Consider the following 27,889-nt stretch of genomic DNA (forward strand, 5'->3'; position numbering starts at 1 on the left):
TAATGCCTTTCAGCTGCCTACCGGGGTAGTGTAAAAACTACCAACAGAACTCGTTTCTGGCACCTTTCCCGGTGGAGTTGTGCATGGGGTGTGTTTGGAACATTTTTTCACCAGCCGAGTCCAAAATTCAGCGATTCCCCATCTCAGCCCAGAAAGCAGGTAGAACAAGTTTTGTGGTGCCTTTCAGCTGCCTACCGGGGTAGTGTAAAAACTACCAACAGAACTCGTTTCTGGCACCTTCCCCGGTGGAGTTGTGCATGGGGTGTGTTTGGAACATTTTGTCACCAGCCGAGTCCAAAACTCAGCTGTTCCCCATCTCAGCCCAGAAAGCAGGTAGAACAAGTTTCGTGGTGCCTTTCAGCTGCCTACCGGGGTAGTGTAAAAACTACCAACAGAACTCGTTTCTGGCACCTTCCTCGGTGGAGTTGTGCATGGGGTGTGTTTGGAACATTTTGTCACCAGCCGAGTCCAAAATTCAGCGATTCCCCATCTCAGCCCAGAAAGCAGGTAGAACAAGTTTTGTGGTGCCTTTCAGCTGCCTACTGGGGTAGTGTAAAAACTACCAACAGAACTCGTTTCTGGCACCTTCCCCGGTGGAGTTGTGCATGGGGTGTGTTTGGAACATTTTGTCAGCAGCCGAGTCCAAAATTCAGCGATTCCCCATCTCAGCCCAGAAAGCAGGTAGAACAAGTTTTGTAATGCCTTTCAGCTGCCTACCGGGGTAGTGTAAAAACTACCAACAGAACTCGTTTCTGGCACCTTTCCCGGTGGAGTTGTGCATGGGGTGTGTTTGGAACATTTTTTCACCAGCCGAGTCCAAAATTCAGCGATTCTCCATCTCAGCCCAGAAAGCAGGTAGAACAAGTTTTGTGGTGCCTTTCTCTTGCCTACCAGGGTACTGTAAAAACTACCAACAGAACTCGTTTCTGGCACCTTCCCCGGTGGAGTTGTGCATGGGGTGTGTTTGGAACATTTTGTTACCAGCCGAGTCCAAAATTCAGCCGTTCCCCATCTCAGCCCAGAAAGCAGGTAGAACAAGTTTCGTGGTGCCTTTCAGCTGCCTACCGGGGTAGTGTAAAAACTACCAACAGAACTCGTTTCTGGCACCTTCCTCGGTGGAGTTGTGCATGGGGTGTGTTTGGAACATTTTGTCACCAGCCGAGTCCAAAATTCAGCGATTCCCCATCTCAGCCCAGAAAGCAGGTAGAACAAGTTTTGTGGTGCCTTTCAGCTGCCTACTGGGGTAGTGTAAAAACTACCAACAGAACTCGTTTCTGGCACCTTTCCCGGTGGAGTTGTGCATGGGGTGTGTTTGGAACATTTTGTTACCAGCCGAGTCCAAAATTCAGCCGTTCCCCATCTCAGCCCAGAAAGCAGGTAGAACAAGTTTTGTGGTGCCTTTCAGCTGCCTACCGGGGTAGTGTAAAAACTACCAACAGAACTCGTTTCTGGCACCTTCCCCGGTGGAGTTGTGCATGGGGTGTGTTTGGAACATTTTGTTACCAGCCGAGTCCAAAATTCAGCTATTCCCCATCTCAGCCCAGAAAGCAGGTAGAACAAATTTTGTAATGCCTTTCAGCTGCCTACCGGGGTAGTGTAAAAACTACCAACAGAACTCGTTTCTGGCACCTTTCCCGGTGGAGTTGTGCATGGGGTGTGTTTGGAACATTTTGTCAGCAGCCGAGTCCAAAATTCAGCGATTCTCCATCTCAGCCCAGAAAGCAGGTAGAACAAGTTTTGTGGTGCCTTTCTCTTGCCTACCAGGGTAGTGTAAAAACTACCAACAGAACTCGTTTCTGGCACCTTCCCCGGTGGAGTTGTGCATGGGGTGTGTTTGGAACATTTTGTCACCAGCCGAGTCCAAAACTCAGCTGTTCCCCATCTCAGCCCAGAAAGCAGGTAGCAAGACTTTTGTGGTGCCTTTCAGCTGCCTACCGGGGTAGTGTAAAAACTACCAACAGAACTCGTTTCTGGCACCTTCCTCGGTGGAGTTGTGCATGGGGTGTGTTTGGAACATTTTGTCACCAGCCGAGTCCAAAATTCAGCGATTCCCCATCTCAGCCCAGAAAGCAGGTAGAACAAGTTTTGTGGTGCCTTTCAGCTGCCTACTGGGGTAGTGTAAAAACTACCAACAGAACTCGTTTCTGGCACCTTCCCCGGTGGAGTTGTGCATGGGGTGTGTTTGGAACATTTTGTCAGCAGCCGAGTCCAAAATTCAGCGATTCCCCATCTCAGCCCAGAAAGCAGGTAGAACAAGTTTTGTAATGCCTTTCAGCTGCCTACCGGGGTAGTGTAAAAACTACCAACAGAACTCGTTTCTGGCACCTTCCTCGGTGGAGTTGTGCATGGGGTGTGTTTGGAACATTTTGTCACCAGCCGAGTCCAAAACTCAGCTGTTCCCCATCTCAGCCCAGAAAGCAGGTAGCAAGACTTTTGTGGTGCCTTTCAGCTGCCTACCGGGGTAGTGTAAAAACTACCAACAGAACTCCTTTCTCGCACCTTCCCCGGTGGAGCTGTGCATGGGGTGTGTTTGGAACATTTTGTCAGCAGCCGAGTCCAAAACTCAGCTGTTCCCCATCTCAGCCCAGAAAGCAGGTAGAAAAACTTTTGTGGTGCCTTTCAGCTGCCTACCGGGGTAGTGTAAAAACTACCAACAGAACTCGTTTCTGGCACCTTCCCCGGTGGAGTTGTGCATGGGGTGTGTTTGGAACATTTTGTCAGCAGCCGAGTCCAAAATTCAGCGATTCCCCATCTCAGCCCAGAAAGCAGGTAGAACAAGTTTTGTAATGCCTTTCAGCTGCCTACCGGGGTAGTGTAAAAACTACCAACAGAACTCGTTTCTGGCACCTTTCCCGGTGGAGTTGTGCATGGGGTGTGTTTGGAACATTTTTTCACCAGCCGAGTCCAAAATTCAGCGATTCTCCATCTCAGCCCAGAAAGCAGGTAGAACAAGTTTTGTGGTGCCTTTCTCTTGCCTACCAGGGTAGTGTAAAAACTACCAACAGAACTCGTTTCTGGCACCTTCCCCGGTGGAGTTGTGCATGGGGTGTGTTTGGAACATTTTGTCAGCAGCCGAGTCCAAAATTCAGCTGTTCCCCATCTCAGCCCAGAAAGCAGGTAGAACAAGTTTTGTGGTGCCTTTCAGCTGCCTACCGGGGTAGTGTAAAAACTACCAACAGAACTCGTTTCTGGCACCTTTGCCGGTGGAGCTGTGCATGGGGTGTGTTTGGAACATTTTGTTACCAGCCGAGTCCAAAATTCAGCCGTTCCCCATCTCAGCCCAGAAAGCAGGTAGAACAAGTTTTGTGGTGCCTTTCAGCTGCCTACCGGGGTAGTGTAAAAACTACCAACAGAACTCGTTTCTGGCACCTTCCCCGGTGGAGCTGTGCATGGGGTGTGTTTGGAACATTTTGTCACCAGCCCAGTCCAAAATTCAGCCGTTCCCCATCTCAGCCCAGAAAGCAGGTAGAACAAGTTTTGTGGTGCCTTTCAGCTGCCTACCGGGGTAGTGTAAAAACTACCAACAGAACTCGTTTCTGGCACCTTCCCCGGAGGAGTTGTGCATGGGGTGTGTTTGGAACATTTTGTCACCAGCCCAGTCCAAAATTCAGCCGTTCCCCATCTCAGCCCAGAAAGCAGGTAGAACAAGTTTTGTGGTGCCTTTCAGCTGCCTACCGGGGTAGTGTAAAAACTACCAACAGAACTCGTTTCTGGCACCTTCCCCGGTGGAGGTGTGCATGGGGTGTGTTTGGAACATTTTGTCACCAGCCGAGTCCAAAATTCAGCTATTCCCCATCTCAGCCCAGAAAGCAGGTAGAACAAGTTTTGTGGTGCCTTTCTCTTGCCTACCAGGGTAGTGTAAAAACTACCAACAGAACTCGTTTCTGGCACCTTCCCCGGTGGAGTTGTGCATGGGGGGTGTTTGGAACATTTTGTCACCAGCCGAGTCCAAAACTCAGCTGTTCCCCATCTCAGCCCAGAAAGCAGGTAGAACAAGTTTCGTGGTGCCTTTCAGCTGCCTACTGGGGTAGTGTAAAAACTACCAACAGAACTCGTTTCTGGCACCTTCCTCGGTGGAGTTGTGCATGGGGTGTGTTTGGAACATTTTGTCACCAGCCGAGTCCAAAATTCAGCGATTCCCCATCTCAGCCCAGAAAGCAGGTAGAACAAGTTTTGTGGTGCCTTTCAGCTGCCTACTGGGGTAGTGTAAAAACTACCAACAGAACTCGTTTCTGGCACCTTTCCCGGTGGAGTTGTGCATGGGGTGTGTTTGGAACATTTTGTTACCAGCCGAGTCCAAAATTCAGCCGTTCCCCATCTCAGCCCAGAAAGCAGGTAGAACAAGTTTTGTGGTGCCTTTCAGCTGCCTACCGGGGTAGTGTAAAAACTACCAACAGAACTCGTTTCTGGCACCTTCCCCGGTGGAGTTGTGCATGGGGTGTGTTTGGAACATTTTGTCAGCAGCCGAGTCCAAAATTCAGCTATTCCCCATCTCAGCCCAGAAAGCAGGTAGAACAAATTTTGTAATGCCTTTCAGCTGCCTACCGGGGTAGTGTAAAAACTACCAACAGAACTCGTTTCTGGCACCTTTCCCGGTGGAGTTGTGCATGGGGTGTGTTTGGAACATTTTTTCACCAGCCGAGTCCAAAATTCAGCGATTCTCCATCTCAGCCCAGAAAGCAGGTAGAACAAGTTTCGTGGTGCCTTTCAGCTGCCTACCGGGGTAGTGTAAAAACTACCAACAGAACTCGTTTCTGGCACCTTCCTCGGTGGAGTTGTGCATGGGGTGTGTTTGGAACATTTTGTCACCAGCCGAGTCCAAAACTCAGCTGTTCCCCATCTCAGCCCAGAAAGCAGGTAGCAAGACTTTTGTGGTGCCTTTCAGCTGCCTACCGGGGTAGTGTAAAAACTACCAACAGAACTCGTTTCTGGCACCTTCCTCGGTGGAGTTGTGCATGGGGTGTGTTTGGAACATTTTGTCACCAGCCGAGTCCAAAATTCAGCGATTCCCCATCTCAGCCCAGAAAGCAGGTAGAACAAGTTTTGTGGTGCCTTTCAGCTGCCTACTGGGGTAGTGTAAAAACTACCAACAGAACTCGTTTCTGGCACCTTCCCCGGTGGAGTTGTGCATGGGGTGTGTTTGGAACATTTTGTTACCAGCCGAGTCCAAAATTCAGCGATTCCCCATCTAAGCCCATAAAGCAGGTAGAAAAACTTTTGTGGTGCCTTTCAGCTGCCTACCGGGGTAGTGTAAAAACTACCAACAGAACTCCTTTCTCGCACCTTCCCCGGTGGAGTTGTGCATGGGGTGTGTTTGGAACATTTTGTCAGCAGCCGAGTCCAAACTTCAGCTGTTCCCCATCTCAGCCCAGAAAGCAGGTAGAAAAACTTTTGTGGTGCCTTTCAGCTGCCTACCGGGGTAGTGTAAAAACTACCAACAGAACTCGTTTCTGGCACCTTTGCCGGTGGAGCTGTGCATGGGGTGTGTTTGGAACATTTTGTCACCAGCCGAGTCCAAAATTCAGCGATTCCCCATCTCAGCCCAGAAAGCAGGTAGAAAAACTTTTGTGGTGCCTTTCAGCTGCCTACCGGGGTAGTGTAAAAACTACCAACAGAACTCGTTTCTGGCACCTTCCCCGGTGGAGCTGTGCATGGGGTGTGTTTGGAACATTTTGTTACCAGCCGAGTCCAAAATTCAGCCGTTCCCCATCTCAGCCCAGAAAGCAGGTAGAACAAGTTTTGTGGTGCCTTTCAGCTGCCTACCGGGGTAGTGTAAAAACTACCAACAGAACTCGTTTCTGGCACCTTCCCCGGTGGAGTTGTGCATGGGGTGTGTTTGGAACATTTTGTCAGCAGCCGAGTCCAAAATTCAGCTATTCCCCATCTCAGCCCAGAAAGCAGGTAGAACAAGTTTTGTAATGCCTTTCAGCTGCCTACCGGGGTAGTGTAAAAACTACCAACAGAACTCGTTTCTGGCACCTTTCCCGGTGGAGTTGTGCATGGGGTGTGTTTGGAACATTTTGTCACCAGCCGAGTCCAAAATTCAGCGATTCTCCATCTCAGCCCAGAAAGCAGGTAGAACAAGTTTTGTGGTGCCTTTCTCTTGCCTACCAGGGTACTGTAAAAACTACCAACAGAACTCGTTTCTGGCACCTTCCCCGGTGGAGTTGTGCATGGGGTGTGTTTGGAACATTTTGTCAGCAGCCGAGTCCAAAATTCAGCTGTTCCCCATCTCAGCCCAGAAAGCAGGTAGAAAAACTTTTGTGGTGCCTTTCAGCTGCCTACCGGGGTAGTGTAAAAACTACCAACAGAACTCGTTTCTGGCACCTTTGCCGGTGGAGCTGTGCATGGGGTGTGTTTGGAACATTTTGTTACCAGCCGAGTCCAAAATTCAGCCGTTCCCCATCTCAGCCCAGAAAGCAGGTAGAACAAGTTTTGTGGTGCCTTTCAGCTGCCTACCGGGGTAGTGTAAAAACTACCAACAGAACTCGTTTCTGGCACCTTCCCCGGAGGAGTTGTGCATGGGGTGTGTTTGGAACATTTTGTCAGCAGCCGAGTCCAAACTTCAGCTGTTCCCCATCTCAGCCCAGAAAGCAGGTACAACAAGTTTTCTGGTGCCTTTCAGCTGCCTACCGGGGTAGTGTAAAAACTACCAACAGAACTCGTTTCTGGCACCTTCCCCGGTGGAGGTGTGCATGGGGTGTGTTTGGAACATTTTGTCACCAGCCCAGTCCAAAATTCAGCTGTTCCCCATCTCAGCCCAGAAAGCAGGTAGAACAAGTTTTGTAATGCCTTTCAGCTGCCTACCGGGGTAGTGTAAAAACTACCAACAGAACTCCTGTCTGGCACCTTCTCTAGTGGAGTTGTGCATGGGGTGTGTTTGGAACATTTTTTCACCAGCCGAGTCCAAAATTCAGCGATTCTCCTCTCAGCCCAGAAAGCAGGTAGAACAAGTTTTGTGGTGCCTTTCTCTTGCCTACCAGGGTACTGTAAAAACTACCAACAGAACTCGTTTCTGGCACCTTCCCCGGTGGAGTTGTGCATGGGGTGTGTTTGGAACATTTTGTCACCAGCCGAGTCCAAAACTCAGCTGTTCCCCACCTCAGCCCAGAAAGCAGGTAGAACAAGTTTTGTGGTGCCTTTCAGCTGCCTACCGGGGTAGTGTAAAAACTACCAACAGAACTCGTTTCTGGCACCTTCCCCGGTGGAGTTGTGCATGGGGTGTGTTTGGAACATTTTGTCAGCAGCCGAGTCCAAAATTCAGCTATTCCCCATCTCAGCCCAGAAAGCAGGTAGAACAAGTTTTGTAATGCCTTTCAGCTGCCTACCGGGGTAGTGTAAAAACTACCAACAGAACTCGTTTCTGGCACCTTTCCCGGTGGAGTTGTGCATGGGGTGTGTTTGGAACATTTTTTCACCAGCCGAGTCCAAAATTCAGCGATTCTCCATCTCAGCCCAGAAAGCAGGTAGAACAAGTTTTGTGGTGCCTTTCTCTTGCCTACCAGGGTAGTGTAAAAACTACCAACAGAACTCGTTTCTGGCACCTTCCCCGGTGGAGTTGTGCATGGGGTGTGTTTGGAACATTTTGTCAGCAGCCGAGTCCAAAATTCAGCTGTTCCCCATCTCAGCCCAGAAAGCAGGTAGAACAAGTTTTCTGGTGCCTTTCAGCTGCCTACCGGGGTAGTGTAAAAACTACCAACAGAACTCGTTTCTGGCACCTTTGCCGGTGGAGCTGTGCATGGGGTGTGTTTGGAACATTTTGTTACCAGCCGAGTCCAAAATTCAGCCGTTCCCCATCTCAGCCCAGAAGGCAGGTAGAACAAGTTTTGTGGTGCCTTTCAGCTGCCTACCGGGGTAGTGTAAAAACTACCAAAAGAACTCGTTTCTGGCACCTTCCCCGGAGGAGTTGTGCATGGGGTGTGTTTGGAACATTTTGTCAGCAGCCGAGTCCAAACTTCAGCTGTTCCCCATCTCAGCCCAGAAAGCAGGTACAACAAGTTTTCTGGTGCCTTTCAGCTGCCTACCGGGGTAGTGTAAAAACTACCAACAGAACTCATTTCTGGCACCTTCCCCGGTGGAGGTGTGCATGGGGTGTGTTTGGAACATTTTGTCACCAGCCGAGTCCAAAATTCAGCTGTTCCCCATCTCAGCCCAGAAAGCAGGTAGAACAAGTTTTGTAATGCCTTTCAGCTGCCTACCGGGGTAGTGTAAAAACTACCAACAGAACTCCTGTCTGGCACCTTCTCTAGTGGAGTTGTGCATGGGGTGTGTTTGGAACATTTTTTCACCAGCCGAGTCCAAAATTCAGCGATTCTCCTCTCAGCCCAGAAAGCAGGTAGAACAAGTTTTGTGGTGCCTTTCTCTTGCCTACCAGGGTACTGTAAAAACTACCAACAGAACTCGTTTCTGGCACCTTCCCCGGTGGAGTTGTGCATGGGGTGTGTTTGGAACATTTTGTCACCAGCCGAGTCCAAAACTCAGCTGTTCCCCACCTCAGCCCAGAAAGCAGGTAGAACAAGTTTTGTGGTGCCTTTCAGCTGCCTACCGGGGTAGTGTAAAAACTACCAACAGAACTCCTTTCTCGCACCTTCCCCGGTGGAGGTGTGCATGGGGTGTGTTTGGAACATATTGTTACCAGCCGAGTCCAAAATTCAGCCGTACCCCATCTCAGCCCAGAAAGCAGGTAGAACAAGTTTTGTGGTGCCTTTCAGCTGCCTACCGGGGTAGTGTAAAAACTACCAACAGAACTCGTTTCTGGCACCTTCCCCGGTGGAGGTGTGCATGGGGTGTGTTTGGAACATTTTGTCACCAGCCGAGTCCAAAATTCAGCCGTTCCCCATCTCAGCCCAGAAAGCAGGTAGAACAAGTTTTGTGGTGCCTTTCAGCTGCCTACCGGGGTAGTGTAAAAACTACCAACAGAACTCATTTCTGGCACCTTCCCCGGAGGAGTTGTGCATGGGGTGTGTTTGGAACATTTTGTCACCAGCCCAGTCCAAAATTCAGCCGTTCCCCATCTCAGCCCAGAAAGCAGGTAGCAAAACTTTTGTGGTGCCTTTCAGCTGCCTACCGGGGTAGTGTAAAAACTACCAACAGAACTCGTTTCTGGCACCTTTCCCGGTGGAGTTGTGCATGGGGTGTGTTTGGAACATTTTTTCACCAGCCGAGTCCAAAATTCAGCGATTCTCCATCTCAGCCCAGAAAGCAGGTAGAACAAGTTTTGTGGTGCCTTTCAGCTGCCTACCGGGGTAGTGTAAAAACTACCAACAGAACTCGTTTCTGGCACCTTCCTCGGTGGAGTTGTGCATGGGGTGTGTTTGGAACATTTTGTCACCAGCCGAGTCCAAAATTCAGCGATTCCCCATCTCAGCCCAGAAAGCAGGTAGAACAAGTTTTGTGGTGCCTTTCAGCTGCCTACCGGGGTAGTGTAAAAACTACCAACAGAACTCGTTTCTGGCACCTTTCCCGGTGGAGTTGTGCATGGGGTGTGTTTGGAACATTTTTTCACCAGCCGAGTCCAAAATTCAGCGATTCTCCATCTCAGCCCAGAAAGCAGGTACAGCAAGTTTTGTGGTGCCTTTCAGCTGCCTACCGGGGTAGTGTAAAAACTACCAACAGAACTCGTTTCTGGCACCTTCCTCGGTGGAGTTGTGCATGGGGTGTGTTTGGAACATTTTGTCACCAGCCGAGTCCAAAATTCAGCGATTCCCCATCTCAGCCCAGAAAGCAGGTAGAACAAGTTTTGTGGTGCCTTTCAGCTGCCTACCGGGGTAGTGTAAAAACTACCAACAGAACTCGTTTCTGGCACCTTTCCCGGTGGAGTTGTGCATGGGGTGTGTTTGGAACATTTTGTTACCAGCCGAGTCCAAAATTCAGCGATTCCCCATCTCAGCCCATAAAGCAGGTAGAAAAACTTTTGTGGTGCCTTTCAGCTGCCTACCGGGGTAGTGTAAAAACTACCAACAGAACTCGTTTCTGGCACCTTCCCCGGAGGAGTTGTGCATGGGGTGTGTTTGGAACATTTTGTCACCAGCCCAGTCCAAACTTCAGCTATTCCCCATCTCAGCCCAGAAAGCAGGTACAACAAGTTTTGTGGTGCCTTTCAGCTGCCTACCGGGGTAGTGTAAAAACTACCAACAGAACTCGTTTCTGGCACCTTCCTCGGTGGAGTTGTGCATGGGGTGTGTTTGGAACATTTTGTCAGCAGCCGAGTCCAAAATTCAGCTGTTCCCCATCTCAGCCCAGAAAGCAGGTACAACAAGTTTTGTGGTGCCTTTCAGCTGCCTACCGGGGTAGTGTAAAAACTACCAACAGAACTCGTTTCTGGCACCTTCCCCGGTGGAGCTGTGCATGGGGTGTGTTTGGAACATTTTTTCACCAGCCGAGTCCAAAATTCAGCGATTCTCCTCTCAGCCCAGAAAGCAGGTAGAACAAGTTTTGTGGTGCCTTTCTCTTGCCTACCAGGGTACTGTAAAAACTACCAACAGAACTCGTTTCTGGCACCTTCCCCGGTGGAGTTGTGCATGGGGTGTGTTTGGAACATTTTGTCAGCAGCCGAGTCCAAAACTCAGGTGTTCCCCATCTCAGCCCAGAAAGCAGGTAGCAAAACTTTTGTGGTGCCTTTCAGCTGCCTACCGGGGTAGTGTAAAAACTACCAACAGAACTCCTTTCTGGCACCTTCCCCGGTGGAGCTGTGCATGGGGTGTGTTTGGAACATATTGTTACCAGCCGAGTCCAAAATTCAGCCGTTCCCCATCTCAGCCCAGAAAGCAGGTAGAACAAGTTTTGTGGTGCCTTTCAGCTGCCTACCGGGGTAGTGTAAAAACTACCAACAGAACTCGTTTCTGGCACCTTCCCCGGTGGAGGTGTGCATGGGGTGTGTTTGGAACATTTTGTCACCAGCCGAGTCCAAAATTCAGCTATTCCCCATCTCAGCCCAGAAAGCAGGTAGAACAAGTTTTGTGGTGCCTTTCAGCTGCCTACCGGGGTAGTGTAAAAACTACCAACAGAACTCGTTTCTGGCACCTTCCCCGGTGGAGTTGTGCATGGGGTGTGTTTGGAACATTTTGTCACCAGCGGAGTCCAAAATTCAGCGATTCTCCTTCTCAGCCCAGAAAGCAGGTAGAACAAGTTTTGTGGTGCCTTTCAGCTGCCTACCGGGGTAGTGTAAAAACTACCAACAGAACTCGTTTCTGGCACCTTCCCCGGAGGAGTTGTGCATGGGGTGTGTTTGGAACATTTTGTCACCAGCCGAGTCCAAAATTCAGCCGTTCCTCATCTCAGCCCATAAAGCAGGTAGAAAAACTTTTGTGGTGCCTTTCAGCTGCCTACCGGGGTAGTGTAAAAACTACCAACAGAACTCGTTTCTGGCACCTTTGCCGGTGGAGCTGTGCATGGGGTGTGTTTGGAACATTTTGTCAGCAGCCGAGTCCAAACTTCAGCTGTTCCCCATCTCAGCCCAGAAAGCAGGTACAACAAGTTTTGTGGTGCCTTTCAGCTGCCTACCGGGGTAGTGTAAAAACTACCAACAGAACTCGTTTCTGGCACCTTCCCCGGTGGAGCTGTGCATGGGGTGTGTTTGGAACATTTTGTCAGCAGCCGAGTCCAAAATTCAGCTGTTCCCCATCTCAGCCCAGAAAGCAGGTAGAACAAGTTTTGTAATGCCTTTCAGCTGCCTACCGGGGTAGTGTAAAAACTACCAACAGAACTCGTTTCTGGCACCTTTCCCGGTGGAGTTGTGCATGGGGTGTGTTTGGAACATTTTTTCACCAGCCGAGTCCAAAATTCAGCGATTCTCCTCTCAGCCCAGAAAGCAGGTAGAACAAGTTTTGTGGTGCCTTTCTCTTGCCTACCAGGGTACTGTAAAAACTACCAACAGAACTCGTTTCTGGCACCTTCCCCGGTGGAGTTGTGCATGGGGTGTGTTTGGAACATTTTGTCAGCAGCCGAGTCCAAAACTCAGGTTTTCCCCATCTCAGCCCAGAAAGCAGGTAGCAAAACTTTTGTGGTGCCTTTCAGCTGCCTACCGGGGTAGTGTAAAAACTACCAACAGAACTCCTTTCTCGCACCTTCCCCGGTGGAGCTGTGCATGGGGTGTGTTTGGAACATATTGTTACCAGCCGAGTCCAAAATTCAGCCGTTCCCCATCTCAGCCCAGAAAGCAGGTAGAACAAGTTTTGTGGTGCCTTTCAGCTGCCTACCGGGGTAGTGTAAAAACTACCAACAGAACTCGTTTCTGGCACCTTCCCCGGTGGAGCTGTGCATGGGGTGTGTTTGGAACATTTTGTCAGCAGCCGAGTCCAAAATTCAGCCGTTCCCCATCTCAGCCCAGAAAGCAGGTAGAACAAGTTTTGTGGTGCCTTTCAGCTGCCTACCGGGGTAGTGTAAAAACTACCAACAGAACTCGTTTCTGGCACCTTCCCCGGTGGAGTTGTGCATGGGGTGTGTTTGGAACATTTTGTCAGCAGCCGAGTCCAAAATTCAGCGATTCCCCATCTCAGCCCAGAAAGCAGGTAGAACAAGTTTTGTAATGCCTTTCAGCTGCCTACCGGGGTAGTGTAAAAACTACCAACAGAACTCGTTTCTGGCACCTTTCCCGGTGGAGTTGTGCATGGGGTGTGTTTGGAACATTTTTTCACCAGCCGAGTCCAAAATTCAGCGATTCTCCATCTCAGCCCAGAAAGCAGGTAGAACAAGTTTTGTGGTGCCTTTCAGCTGCCTACCGGGGTAGTGTAAAAACTACCAACAGAACTCGTTTCTGGCACCTTCCCCGGTGGAGTTGTGCATGGGGTGTGTTTGGAACATTTTGTCACCAGCCGAGTCCAAAACTCAGCTGTTCCCCATCTCAGCTCAGAAAGCAGGTAGCAAGACTTTTGTGGTGCCTTTCAGCTGCCTACCGGGGTAGTGTAAAAACTACCAACAGAACTCGTTTCTGGCACCTTCCTCGGTGGAGTTGTGCATGGGGTGTGTTTGGAACATTTTGTCACCAGCCGAGTCCAAAATTCAGCGATTCCCCATCTCAGCCCAGAAAGCAGGTAGAACAAGTTTTGTGGTGCCTTTCAGCTGCCTACTGGGGTAGTGTAAAAACTACCAACAGAACTCGTTTCTGGCACCTTTCCCGGTGGAGTGGTGCATGGGGTGTGTTTGGAACATTTTGTTACCAGCCGAGTCCAAAATTCAGCGATTCCCCATCTCAGCCCATAAAGCAGGTAGAAAAACTTTTGTGGTGCCTTTCAGCTGCCTACCGGGGTAGTGTAAAAACTACCAACAGAACTCCTTTCTCGCACCTTCCCCGGTGGAGTTGTGCATGGGGTGTGTTTGGAACATTTTGTCAGCAGCCGAGTCCAAACTTCAGCTGTTCCCCATCTCAGCCCAGAAAGCAGGTAGAACAAGTTTTGTGGTGCCTTTCAGCTGCCTACCGGGGTAGTGTAAAAACTACCAACAGAACTCGTTTCTGGCCCCTTCCTCGGTGGAGTTGTGCATGGGGTGTGTTTGGAACATTTTGTCAGCAGCCGAGTCCAAACTTCAGCTGTTCCCCATCTCAGCCCAGAAAGCAGGTACAACAAGTTTTCTGGTGCCTTTCAGCTGCCTACCGGGGTAGTGTAAAAACTACCAACAGAACTCGTTTCTGGCACCTTCCCCGGTGGAGGTGTGCATGGGGTGTGTTTGGAACATTTTGTCACCAGCCGAGTCCAAAATTCAGCTGTTCCCCATCTCAGCCCAGAAAACAGGTAGAACAAGTTTTGTAATGCCTTTCAGCTGCCTACCGGGGTAGTGTAAAAACTACCAACAGAACTCCTGTCTGGCACCTTCTCTAGTGGAGTTGTGCATGGGGTGTGTTTGGAACATTTTTTCACCAGCCGAGTCCAAAATTCAGCGATTCTCCTCTCAGCCCAGAAAGCAGGTAGAACAAGTTTTGTGGTGCCTTTCTCTTGCCTACCAGGGTACTGTAAAAACTACCAACAGAACTCGTTTCTGGCACCTTCCCCGGTGGAGTTGTGCATGGGGTGTGTTTGGAACATTTTGTCACCAGCCGAGTCCAAAACTCAGCTGTTCCCCATCTCAGCCCAGAAAGCAGGTAGAAAAACTTTTGTGGTGCCTTTCAGCTGCCTACCGGGGTAGTGTAAAAACTACCAACAGAACTCGTTTCTGGCACCTTCCCCGGTGGAGGTGTGCATGGGGTGTGTTTGGAACATTTTGTCACCAGCCGAGTCCAAAATTCAGCCGTTCCCCATCTCAGCCCAGAAAGCAGGTAGAACAAGTTTTGTGGTGCCTTTCAGCTGCCTACCGGGGTAGTGTAAAAACTACCAACAGAACTCATTTCTGGCACCTTCCCCGGAGGAGTTGTGCATGGGGTGTGTTTGGAACATTTTGTCACCAGCCCAGTCCAAAATTCAGCCGTTCCCCATCTCAGCCCAGAAAGCAGGTAGCAAAACTTTTGTGGTGCCTTTCAGCTGCCTACCGGGGTAGTGTAAAAACTACCAACAGAACTCGTTTCTGGCACCTTTCCCGGTGGAGTTGTGCATGGGGTGTGTTTGGAACATTTTTTCACCAGCCGAGTCCAAAATTCAGCGATTCTCCATCTCAGCCCAGAAAGCAGGTAGAACAAGTTTTGTGGTGCCTTTCAGCTGCCTACCGGGGTAGTGTAAAAACTACCAACAGAACTCGTTTCTGGCACCTTCCTCGGTGGAGTTGTGCATGGGGTGTGTTTGGAACATTTTGTCACCAGCCGAGTCCAAAATTCAGCGATTCCCCATCTCAGCCCAGAAAGCAGGTAGAACAAGTTTTGTGGTGCCTTTCAGCTGCCTACCGGGGTAGTGTAAAAACTACCAACAGAACTCGTTTCTGGCACCTTTCCCGGTGGAGTTGTGCATGGGGTGTGTTTGGAACATTTTTTCACCAGCCGAGTCCAAAATTCAGCGATTCTCCATCTCAGCCCAGAAAGCAGGTACAACAAGTTTTGTGGTGCCTTTCAGCTGCCTACCGGGGTAGTGTAAAAACTACCAACAGAACTCGTTTCTGGCACCTTCCTCGGTGGAGTTGTGCATGGGGTGTGTTTGGAACATTTTGTCACCAGCCGAGTCCAAAATTCAGCGATTCCCCATCTCAGCCCAGAAAGCAGGTAGAACAAGTTTTGTGGTGCCTTTCAGCTGCCTACCGGGGTAGTGTAAAAACTACCAACAGAACTCGTTTCTGGCACCTTTCCCGGTGGAGTTGTGCATGGGGTGTGTTTGGAACATTTTGTTACCAGCCGAGTCCAAAATTCAGCGATTCCCCATCTCAGCCCATAAAGCAGGTAGAAAAACTTTTGTGGTGCCTTTCAGCTGCCTACCGGGGTAGTGTAAAAACTACCAACAGAACTCGTTTCTGGCACCTTCCCCGGTGGAGTTGTGCATGGGGTGTGTTTGGAACATTTTGTCAGCAGCCGAGTCCAAACTTCAGCTGTTCCCCATCTCAGCCCAGAAAGCAGGTACAACAATTTTTGTGGTGCCTTTCAGCTGCCTACCGGGGTAGTGTAAAAACTACCAACAGAACTCGTTTCTGGCACCTTCCTCGGTGGAGTTGTGCATGGGGTGTGTTTGGAACATTTTGTCAGCAGCCGAGTCCAAACTTCAGCTGTTCCCCATCTCAGCCCAGAAAGCAGGTACAACAAGTTTTGTGGTGCCTTTCAGCTGCCTACCGGGGTAGTGTAAAAACTACCAACAGAACTCGTTTCTGGCACCTTCCCCGGTGGAGCTGTGCATGGGGTGTGTTTGGAACATTTTTTCACCAGCCGAGTCCAAAATTCAGCGATTCTCCTCTCAGCCCAGAAAGCAGGTAGAACAAGTTTTGTGGTGCCTTTCTCTTGCCTACCAGGGTACTGTAAAAACTACCAACAGAACTCGTTTCTGGCACCTTCCCCGGTGGAGTTGTGCATGGGGTGTGTTTGGAACATTTTGTCAGCAGCCGAGTCCAAAACTCAGGTGTTCCCCATCTCAGCCCAGAAAGCAGGTAGCAAAACTTTTGTGGTGCCTTTCAGCTGCCTACCGGGGTAGTGTAAAAACTACCAACAGAACTCCTTTCTGGCACCTTCCCCGGTGGAGCTGTGCATGGGGTGTGTTTGGAACATATTGTTACCAGCCGAGTCCAAAATTCAGCCGTTCCCCATCTCAGCCCAGAAAGCAGGTACAACAAGTTTTGTGGTGCCTTTCAGCTGCCTACCGGGGTAGTGTAAAAACTACCAACAGAACTCGTTTCTGGCACCTTCCCCGGTGGAGGTGTGCATGGGGTGTGTTTGGAACATTTTGTCACCAGCCGAGTCCAAAATTCAGCTATTCCCCATCTCAGCCCAGAAAGCAGGTAGAACAAGTTTTGTGGTGCCTTTCAGCTGCCTACCGGGGTAGTGTAAAAACTACCAACAGAACTCGTTTCTGGCACCTTCCCCGGTGGAGTTGTGCATGGGGTGTGTTTGGAACATTTTGTCACCAGCGGAGTCCAAAATTCAGCGATTCTCCTTCTCAGCCCAGAAAGCAGGTAGAACAAGTTTTGTGGTGCCTTTCAGCTGCCTACCAGGGTAGTGTAAAAACTACCAACAGAACTCGTTTCTGGCACCTTTGCCGGTGGAGCTGTGCATGGGGTGTGTTTGGAACATTTTGTCAGCAGCCGAGTCCAAACTTCAGCTGTTCCCCATCTCAGCCCAGAAAGCAGGTACAACAAGTTTTGTGGTGCCTTTCAGCTGCCTACCGGGGTAGTGTAAAAACTACCAACAGAACTCGTTTCTGGCACCTTCCCCGGTGGAGCTGTGCATGGGGTGTGTTTGGAACATTTTGTCACCAGCCGAGTCCAAAATTCAGCTGTTCCCCATCTCAGCCCAGAAAGCAGGTAGAACAAGTTTTGTAATGCCTTTCAGCTGCCTACCGGGGTAGTGTAAAAACTACCAACAGAACTCGTTTCTGGCACCTTTCCCGGTGGAGTTGTGCATGGGGTGTGTTTGGAACATTTTTTCACCAGCCGAGTCCAAAATTCAGCGATTCTCCTCTCAGCCCAGAAAGCAGGTAGAACAAGTTTTGTGGTGCCTTTCTCTTGCCTACCAGGGTACTGTAAAAACTACCAACAGAACTCGTTTCTGGCACCTTCCCCGGTGGAGTTGTGCATGGGGTGTGTTTCGAACATTTTGTCAGCAGCCGAGTCCAAAACTCAGGTTTTCCCCATCTCAGCCCAGAAAGCAGGTAGCAAAACTTTTGTGGTGCCTTTCAGCTGCCTACCGGGGTAGTGTAAAAACTACCAACAGAACTCCTTTCTCGCACCTTCCCCGGAGGAGCTGTGCATGGGGTGTGTTTGGAACATATTGTTACCAGCCGAGTCCAAAATTCAGCCGTTCCCCATCTCAGCCCAGAAAGCAGGTAGAACAAGTTTTGTGGTGCCTTTCAGCTGCCTACCGGGGTAGTGTAAAAACTACCAACAGAACTCGTTTCTGGCACCTTCCCCGGTGGAGGTGTGCATGGGGTGTGTTTGGAACATTTTGTCACCAGCCGAGTCCAAAATTCAGCTATTCCCCATCTCAGCCCAGAAAGCAGGTAGAACAAGTTTTGTGGTGCCTTTCAGCTGCCTACCGGGGTAGTGTAAAAACTACCAACAGAACTCGTTTCTGGCACCTTCCCCGGTGGAGTTGTGCATGGGGTGTGTTTGGAACATTTTGTCACCAGCGGAGTCCAAAATTCAGCGATTCTCCTTCTCAGCCCAGAAAGCAGGTAGAACAAGTTTTGTGGTGCCTTTCAGCTGCCTACCGGGGTAGTGTAAAAACTACCAACAGAACTCGTTTCTGGCACCTTCCCCGGAGGAGTTGTGCATGGGGTGTGTTTGGAACATTTTGTCACCAGCCGAGTCCAAAATTCAGCCGTTCCTCATCTCAGCCCAGAAAGCAGGTACAACAAGTTTTGTGGTGCCTTTCAGCTGCCTACCGGGGTAGTGTAAAAACTACCAACAGAACTCGTTTCTGGCACCTTCCCCGGTGGAGCTGTGCATGGGGTGTGTTTGGAACATTTTGTCAGCAGCCGAGTCCAAAATTCAGCTGTTCCCCATCTCAGCCCAGAAAGCAGGTAGAACAAGTTTTGTGGTGCCTTTCAGCTGCCTACCGGGGTAGTGTAAAAACTACCAACAGAACTCGTTTCTGGCACCTTCCCCGGTGGAGTTGTGCATGGGGTGTGTTTGGAACATTTTGTCAGCAGCCGAGTCCAAAATTCAGCGATTCCCCATCTCAGCCCAGAAAGCAGGTAGAACAAGTTTTGTAATGCCTTTCAGCTGCCTACCGGGGTAGTGTAAAAACTACCAACAGAACTCGTTTCTGGCACCTTTCCCGGTGGAGTTGTGCATGGGGTGTGTTTGGAACATTTTTTCACCAGCCGAGTCCAAAATTCAGCGATTCTCCATCTCAGCCCAGAAAGCAGGTAGAACAAGTTTTGTGGTGCCTTTCAGCTGCCTACCGGGGTAGTGTATAAACTACCAACAGAACTCGTTTCTGGCACCTTCCCCGGTGGAGTTGTGCATGGGGTGTGTTTGGAACATTTTGTCACCAGCCGAGTCCAAAACTCAGCTGTTCCCCATCTCAGCCCAGAAAGCAGGTAGCAAGACTTTTGTGGTGCCTTTCAGCTGCCTACCGGGGTAGTGTAAAAACTACCAACAGAACTCGTTTCTGGCACCTTCCTCGGTGGAGTTGTGCATGGGGTGTGTTTGGAACATTTTGTCACCAGCCGAGTCCAAAATTCAGCGATTCCCCATCTCAGCCCAGAAAGCAGGTAGAACAAGTTTTGTGGTGCCTTTCAGCTGCCTACTGGGGTAGTGTAAAAACTACCAACAGAACTCGTTTCTGGCACCTTTCCCGGTGGAGTTGTGCATGGGGTGTGTTTGGAACATTTTGTTACCAGCCGAGTCCAAAATTCAGCGATTCCCCATCTAAGCCCATAAAGCAGGTAGAAAAACTTTTGTGGTGCCTTTCAGCTGCCTACCGGGGTAGTGTAAAAACTACCAACAGAACTCCTTTCTCGCACCTTCCCCGGTGGAGTTGTGCATGGGGTGTGTTTGGAACATTTTGTCAGCAGCCGAGTCCAAACTTCAGCTGTTCCCCATCTCAGCCCAGAAAGCAGGTAGAACAAGTTTTGTGGTGCCTTTCAGCTGCCTACCGGGGTAGTGTAAAAACTACCAACAGAACTCGTTTCTGGCCCCTTCCTCGGTGGAGTTGTGCATGGGGTGTGTTTGGAACATTTTGTCAGCAGCCGAGTCCAAAACTCAGCTGTTCCCCATCTCAGCCCAGAAAGCAGGTAGAAAACCTTTTGTGGTGCCTTTCAGCTGCCTACCGGGGTAGTGTAAAAACTACCAACAGAACTCGTTTCTGGCACCTTTCCCGGTGGAGTTGTGCATGGGGTGTGTTTGGAACATTTTTTCACCAGCCGAGTCCAAAATTCAGCGATTCTCCATCTCAGCCCAGAAAGCAGGTACAACAAGTTTTGTGGTGCCTTTCAGCTGCCTACCGGGGTAGTGTAAAAACGACCAACAGAACTCGTTTCTGGCACCTTCCCCGGTGGAGTTGTGCATGGGGTGTGTTTGGAACATTTTGTCACCAGCCGAGTCCAAAACTCAGCTGTTCCCCATCTAAGCCCATAAAGCAGGTAGCAAGACTTTTGTGGTGCCTTTCAGCTGCCTACCGGGGTAGTGTAAAAACTACCAACAGAACTCGTTTCTGGCACCTTCCTCGGTGGAGTTGTGCATGGGGTGTGTTTGGAACATTTTGTCACCAGCCGAGTCCAAAATTCAGCGATTCCCCATCTCAGCCCAGAAAGCAGGTAGAACAAGTTTTGTGGTGCCTTTCAGCTGCCTACTGGGGTAGTGTAAAAACTACCAACAGAACTCGTTTCTGGCACCTTTCCCGGTGGAGTTGTGCATGGGGTGTGTTTGGAACATTTTGTTACCAGCCGAGTCCAAAATTCAGCGATTCCCCATCTAAGCCCATAAAGCAGGTAGAAAAACTTTTGTGGTGCCTTTCAGCTGCCTACCGGGGTATTGTAAAAACTACCAACAGAACTCCTTTCTCGCACCTTCCCCGGTGGAGTTGTGCATGGGGTGTGTTTGGAACATTTTGTCACCAGCCGAGTCCAAAATTCAGCTATTCCCCATCTCAGCCCAGAAAGCAGGTAGAACAAGTTTTGTGGTGCCTTTCAGCTGCCTACCGGGGTAGTGTAAAAACTACCAACAGAACTCGTTTCTGGCACCTTCCCCGGTGAAGTTGTGCATGGGGTGTGTTTGGAACATTTTGTCAGCAGCCGAGTCCAAAATTCAGCCGTTCCCCATCTCAGCCCAGAAAGCAGGTAGAACAAGTTTTGTAATGCCTTTCAGCTGCCTACCGGGGTAGTGTAAAAACTACCAACAGAACTCGTTTCTGGCACCTTCCCCGGAGGAGTTGTGCATGGGGTGTGTTTGGAACATTTTGTCAGCAGCCGAGTCCAAAATTCAGCCGTTCCCCATCTCAGCCCAGAAAGCAGGTAGAACAAGTTTTGTGGTGCCTTTCAGCTGCCTACCGGGGTAGTGTAAAAACTACCAACAGAACTCGTTTCTGGCACCTTTCCCGGTGGAGTTGTGCATGGGGTGTGTTTGGAACATTTTGTCAGCAGCCGAGTCCAAAATTCAGCTGTTCCCCATCTCAGCCCAGAAAGCAGGTAGAACAACTTTTGTGGTGCCTTTCAGCTGCCTACCGGGGTAGTGTAAAAACTACCAACAGAACTCGTTTCTGGCACCTTCCCCGGTGGAGCTGTGCATGGGGTGTGTTTGGAACATTTTGTCACCAGCCGAGTCCAAAATTCAGCCGTTCCTCATCTCAGCCCAGAAAGCAGGTACAACAAGTTTTGTGGTGCCTTTCAGCTGCCTACCGGGGTAGTGTAAAAACTACCAACAGAACTCGTTTCTGGCACCTTCCCCGGTGGAGCTGTGCATGGGGTGTGTTTGGAACATTTTGTCAGCAGCCGAGTCCAAAATTCAGCTGTTCCCCATCTCAGCCCAGAAAGCAGGTAGAACAAGTTTTGTGGTGCCTTTCAGCTGCCTACCGGGGTAGTGTAAAAACTACCAACAGAACTCGTTTCTGGCACCTTTCCCGGTGGAGTTGTGCATGGGGTGTGTTTGCAACATTTTTTCACCAGCCGAGTCCAAAATTCAGCGATTCTCCATCTCAGCCCAGAAAGCAGGTAGAACAAGTTTTGTGGTGCCTTTCAGCTGCCTACCGGGGTAGTGTATAAACTACCAACAGAACTCGTTTCTGGCACCTTCCCCGGTGGAGTTGTGCATGGGGTGTGTTTGGAACATTTTGTCACCAGCCGAGTCCAAAACTCAGCTGTTCCCCATCTCAGCCCAGAAAGCAGGTAGCAAGACTTTTGTGGTGCCTTTCAGCTGCCTACCGGGGTAGTGTAAAAACTACCAACAGAACTCGTTTCTGGCACCTTCCTCGGTGGAGTTGTGCATGGGGTGTGTTTGGAACATTTTGTCACCAGCCGAGTCCAAAATTCAGCGATTCCCCATCTCAGCCCAGAAAGCAGGTAGAACAAGTTTTGTGGTGCCTTTCAGCTGCCTACTGGGGTAGTGTAAAAACTACCAACAGAACTCGTTTCTGGCACCTTTCCCGGTGGAGTTGTGCATGGGGTGTGTTTGGAACATTTTGTTACCAGCCGAGTCCAAAATTCAGCGATTCCCCATCTAAGCCCATAAAGCAGGTACAACAAGTTTTGTGGTGCCTTTCAGCTGCCTACCGGGGTAGTGTAAAAACTACCAACAGAACTCCTTTCTCGCACCTTGCCCGGTGGAGTTGTGCATGGGGTGTGTTTGGAACATTTTGTCAGCAGCCGAGTCCAAACTTCAGCTGTTCCCCATCTCAGCCCAGAAAGCAGGTAGAACAAGTTTTGTGGTGCCTTTCAGCTGCCTACCGGGGTAGTGTAAAAACTACCAACAGAACTCGTTTCTGGCCCCTTCCTCGGTGGAGTTGTGCATGGGGTGTGTTTGGAACATTTTGTCAGCAGCCGAGTCCAAAACTCAGCTGTTCCCCATCTCAGCCCAGAAAGCAGGTAGAACAAGTTTTGTGGTGCCTTTCAGCTGCCTACCGGGGTAGTGTAAAAACTACCAACAGAACTCGTTTCTGGCACCTTTCCCGGTGGAGTTGTGCATGGGGTGTGTTTGGAACATTTTTTCACCAGCCGAGTCCAAAATTCAGCGATTCTCCATCTCAGCCCAGAAAGCAGGTAGAACAAGTTTTGTGGTGCCTTTCAGCTGCCTACCGGGGTAGTGTAAAAACGACCAACAGAACTCGTTTCTGGCACCTTCCCCGGTGGAGTTGTGCATGGGGTGTGTTTGGAACATTTTGTCACCAGCCGAGTCCAAAACTCAGCTGTTCCCCATCTAAGCCCATAAAGCAGGTAGCAAGACTTTTGTGGTGCCTTTCAGCTGCCTACCGGGGTAGTGTAAAAACTACCAACAGAACTCGTTTCTGGCACCTTCCTCGGTGGAGTTGTGCATGGGGTGTGTTTGGAACATTTTGTCACCAGCCGAGTCCAAAATTCAGCGATTCCCCATCTCAGCCCAGAAAGCAGGTAGAACAAGTTTTGTGGTGCCTTTCAGCTGCCTACTGGGGTAGTGTAAAAACTACCAACAGAACTCGTTTCTGGCACCTTTCCCGGTGGAGTTGTGCATGGGGTGTGTTTGGAACATTTTGTTACCAGCCGAGTCCAAAATTCAGCGATTCCCCATCTAAGCCCATAAAGCAGGTAGAAAAACTTTTGTGGTGCCTTTCAGCTGCCTACCGGGGTAGTGTAAAAACTACCAACAGAACTCCTTTCTCGCACCTTCCCCGGTGGAGTTGTGCATGGGGTGTGTTTGGAACATTTTGTCACCAGCCGAGTCCAAAATTCAGCTATTCCCCATCTCAGCCCAGAAAGCAGGTAGAACAAGTTTTGTGGTGCCTTTCAGCTGCCTACCGGGGTAGTGTAAAAACTACCAACAGAACTCGTTTCTGGCACCTTCCCCGGTGGAGTTGTGCATGGGGTGTGTTTGGAACATTTTGTCAGCAGCCGAGTCCAAAATTCAGCCGTTCCCCATCTCAGCCCAGAAAGCAGGTAGAACAAGTTTTGTGGTGCCTTTCAGCTGCCTACCGGGGTAGTGTAAAAACTACCAACAGAACTCGTTTCTGGCACCTTCCCCGGAGGAGTTGTGCATGGGGTGTGTTTGGAACATTTTGTCAGCAGCCGAGTCCAAAATTCAGCCGTTCCCCATCTCAGCCCAGAAAGCAGGTAGAACAAGTTTTGTGGTGCCTTTCAGCTGCCTACCGGGGTAGTGTAAAAACTACCAACAGAACTCGTTTCTGGCACCTTTCCCGGTGGAGTTGTGCATGGGGTGTGTTTGGAACATTTTGTCAGCAGCCGAGTCCAAAATTCAGCTGTTCCCCATCTCAGCCCAGAAAGCAGGTAGAAAAACTTTTGTGGTGCCTTTCAGCTGCCTACCGGGGTAGTGTAAAAACTACCAACAGAACTCGTTTCTGGCACCTTCCCCGGTGGAGCTGTGCATGGGGTGTGTTTGGAACATTTTGTTACCAGCCGAGTCCAAAATTCAGCCGTTCCCCATCTCAGCCCAGAAAGCAGGTAGAACAAGTTTTGTGGTGCCTTTCAGCTGCCTACCGGGGTAGTGTAAAAACTACCAACAGAACTCGTTTCTGGCACCTTCCCCGGTGGAGGAGTGCATGGGGTGTGTTTGGAACATTTTGTCAGCAGCCGAGTCCAAAATTCAGCCGTTCCCCATCTCAGCCCAGAAAGCAGGTAGAACAAGTTTTGTGGTGCCTTTCAGCTGCCTACCGGGGTAGTGTAAAAACTACCAACAGAACTCGTTTCTGGCACCTTCCCCGGTGGAGCTGTGCATGGGGTGTGTTTGGAACATTTTGTCAGCAGCCGAGTCCAAAATACAGCCGTTCCCCATCTCAGCCCAGAAAGCAGGTAGAACAAGTTTTTGTGGTGCCTTTCAGCTGCCTACCGGGGTAGTGTAAAAACTACCAACAGAACTCGTTTCTGGCACCTTCCCCGGTGGAGTTGTGCATGGGGTGTGTTTGGAACATTTTGTCAGCAGCCGAGTCCAAAATTCAGCGATTCCCCAACTCAGCCCAGAAAGCAGGTAGAACAAGTTTTGTGGTGCCTTTCAGCTGCCTACCAGGGTAGTGTAAAAACTACCAACAGAACTCGTTTCTGGCACCTTTCCCGGTGGAGTTGTGCATGGGGTGTGTTTGGAACATTTTTTCACCAGCCGAGTCCAAAATTCAGCGATTCTCCATCTCAGCCCAGAAAGCAGGTAGAACAAGTTTTGTGGTGCCTTTCTCTTGCCTACCAGGGTAGTGTAAAAACTACCAACAGAACTCGTTTCTGGCACCTTCCCCGGTGGAGTTGTGCATGGGGTGTGTTTGGAACATTTTGTTACCAGCCGAGTCCAAAATTCAGCCGTTCCCCATCTCAGCCCAGAAAGCAGGTACAACAAGTTTTGTGGTGCCTTTCAGCTGCCTACCGGGGTAGTGTAAAAACTACCAACAGAACTCGTTTCTGGCACCTTCCCCGGTGGAGCTGTGCATGGGGTGTGTTTGGAACATTTTGTCACCAGCCGAGTCCAAAATTCAGCCGTTCCCCATCTCAGCCCAGAAAGCAGGTAGAACAAGTTTTGTGGTGCCTTTCAGCTGCCTACCGGGGTAGTGTAAAAACTACCAACAGAACTCGTTTCTGGCACCTTCCCCGGTGGAGTTGTGCATGGGGTGTGTTTGGAACATTTTGTCACCAGCCGAGTCCAAAATTCAGCTGTTCCCCATCTCAGCCCAGAAAGCAGGTAGAACAAGTTTTGTGGTGCCTTTCAGCTGCCTACCGGGGTAGTGTAAAAACTACCAACAGAACTCGTTTCTGGCACCTTCCCCGGTGGAGTTGTGCATGGGGTGTGTTTGGAACATTTTGTCAGCAGCCGAGTCCAAAATTCTGCGATTCCCCATCTCAGCCCAGAAAGCAGGTAGAACAAGTTTTGTAATGCCTTTCAGCTGCCTACCGGGGTAGTGTAAAAACTACCAACAGAACTCGTTTCTGGCACCTTTCCCGGTGGAGTTGTGCATGGGGTGTGTTTGGAACATTTTTTCACCAGCCGAGTCCAAAATTCAGCGATTCTCCATCTCAGCCCAGAAAGCAGGTAGAACAAGTTTTGTGGTGCCTTTCTCTTGCCTACCAGGGTAGTGTAAAAACTACCAACAGAACTCGTTTCTGGCACCTTCCCCGGTGGAGCTGTGCATGGGGTGTGTTTGGAACATTTTGTTACCAGCCGAGTCCAAAATTCAGCCGTTCCCCATCTCAGCCCAGAAAGCAGGTAGAAAAACTTTTGTGGTGCCTTTCAGCTGCCTACCGGGGTAGTGTAAAAACTACCAACAGAACTCGTTTCTGGCACCTTCCCCGGTGGAGTTGTGCATGGGGTGTGTTTGGAACATTTTGTCACCAGCCGAGTCCAAAATTCAGCGATTCTCCTTCTCAGCCCAGAAAGCAGGTAGAACAAGTTTTGTGGTGCCTTTCAGCTGCCTACCGGGGTAGTGTAAAAAACTACCAACAGAACTCGTTTCTGGCACCTTCCCCGGTGGAGTTGTGCTTGGGGTGTGTTTGGAACATTTTGTCAGCAGCCGAGTCCAAAATTCAGCGATTCCCCATCTCAGCCCAGAAAGCAGGTAGAACAAGTTTTGTAATGCCTTTCAGCTGCCTACCGGGGTAGTGTAAAAACTACCAACAGAACTCGTTTCTGGCACCTTTCCCGGTGGAGTTGTGCATGGGGTGTGTTTGGAACATTTTGTTACCAGCCGAGTCCAAAATTCAGCGATTCTCCATCTCAGCCCAGAAAGCAGGTAGAACAAGTTTTGTGGTGCCTTTCAGCTGCCTACCGGGGTAGTGTATAAACTACCAACAGAACTCGTTTCTGGCACCTTCCCCGGTGGAGTTGTGCATGGGGTGTGTTTGGAACATTTTGTCACCAGCCGAGTCCAAAACTCAGCTGTTCCCCATCTCAGCCCAGAAAGCAGGTAGCAAGACTTTTGTGGTGCCTTTCAGCTGCCTACCGGGGTAGTGTAAAAACTACCAACAGAACTCGTTTCTGGCACCTTCCTCGGTGGAGTTGTGCATGGGGTGTGTTTGGAACATTTTGTCACCAGCCGAGTCCAAAATTCAGCGATTCCCCATCTCAGCCCAGAAAGCAGGTAGAACAACTTTTGTGGTGCCTTTCAGCTGCCTACCGGGGTAGTGTAAAAACTACCAACAGAACTCGTTTCTGGCACCTTTCCCGGTGGAGTTGTGCATGGGGTGTGTTTGGAACATTTTGTTACCAGCCGAGTCCAAAATTCAGCGATTCCCCATCTAAGCCCATAAAGCAGGTAGAAAAACTTTTGTGGTGCCTTTCAGCTGCCTACCGGGGTAGTGTAAAAACTACCAACAGAACTCCTTTCTCGCACCTTCCCCGGTGGAGTTGTGCATGGGGTGTGTTTGGAACATTTTGTCAGCAGCCGAGTCCAAACTTCAGCTGTTCCCCATCTCAGCCCAGAAAGCAGGTAGAACAAGTTTTGTGGTGCCTTTCAGCTGCCTACCGGGGTAGTGTAAAAACTACCAACAGAACTCGTTTCTGGCCCCTTCCTCGGTGGAGTTGTGCATGGGGTGTGTTTGGAACATTTTGTCAGCAGCCGAGTCCAAAATTCTGCGATTCCCCATCTCAGCCCAGAAAGCAGGTAGAACAAGTTTTGTAATGCCTTTCAGCTGCCTACCGGGGTAGTGTAAAAACTACCAACAGAACTCGTTTCTGGCACCTTTCCCGGTGGAGTTGTGCATGGGGTGTGTTTGGAACATTTTTTCACCAGCCGAGTCCAAAATTCAGCGATTCTCCATCTCAGCCCAGAAAGCAGGTAGAACAAGTTTTGTGGTGCCTTTCTCTTGCCTACCGGGGTAGTGTAAAAACTACCAACAGAACTCGTTTCTGGCACCTTCCCCGGTGGAGCTGTGCATGGGGTGTGTTTGGAACATTTTGTTACCAGCCGAGTCCAAAATTCAGCCGTTCCCCATCTCAGCCCAGAAAGCAGGTACAACAAGTTTTGTGGTGCCTTTCAGCTGCCTACCGGGGTAGTGTAAAAACTACCAACAGAACTCGTTTCTGGCACCTTCCCCGGTGGAGCTGTGCATGGGGTGTGTTTGGAACATTTTGTCACCAGCCGAGTCCAAAATTCAGCCGTTCCCCATCTCAGCCCAGAAAGCAGGTAGAACAAGTTTTGTGGTGCCTTTCAGCTGCCTACCGGGGTAGTGTAAAAACTACCAACAGAACTCGTTTCTGGCACCTTCCCCGGTGGAGTTGTGCTTGGGGTGTGTTTGGAACATTTTGTCAGCAGCCGAGTCCAAAATTCAGCGATTCCCCATCTCAGCCCAGAAAGCAGGTAGAACAAGTTTTGTAATGCCTTTCAGCTGCCTACCGGGGTAGTGTAAAAACTACCAACAGAACTCGTTTCTGGCACCTTTCCCGGTGGAGTTGTGCATGGGGTGTGTTTGGAACATTTTGTTACCAGCCGAGTCCAAAATTCAGCGATTCTCCTTCTCAGCCCAGAAAGCAGGTAGAACAAGTTTTGTGGTGCCTTTCAGCTGCCTACCGGGGTAGTGTATAAACTACCAACAGAACTCGTTTCTGGCACCTTCCCCGGTGGAGTTGTGCATGGGGTGTGTTTGGAACATTTTGTCACCAGCCGAGTCCAAAACTCAGCCGTTCCCCATCTCAGCCCAGAAAGCAGGTAGCAAGACTTTTGTGGTGCCTTTCAGCTGCCTACCGGGGTAGTGTAAAAACTACCAACAGAACTCGT

Source organism: Falco cherrug, unplaced genomic scaffold (assembly GCF_023634085.1).
Source record: "Falco cherrug isolate bFalChe1 unplaced genomic scaffold, bFalChe1.pri scaffold_53, whole genome shotgun sequence".
Taxonomy (NCBI): Eukaryota; Metazoa; Chordata; class Aves; order Falconiformes; family Falconidae; genus Falco; species Falco cherrug.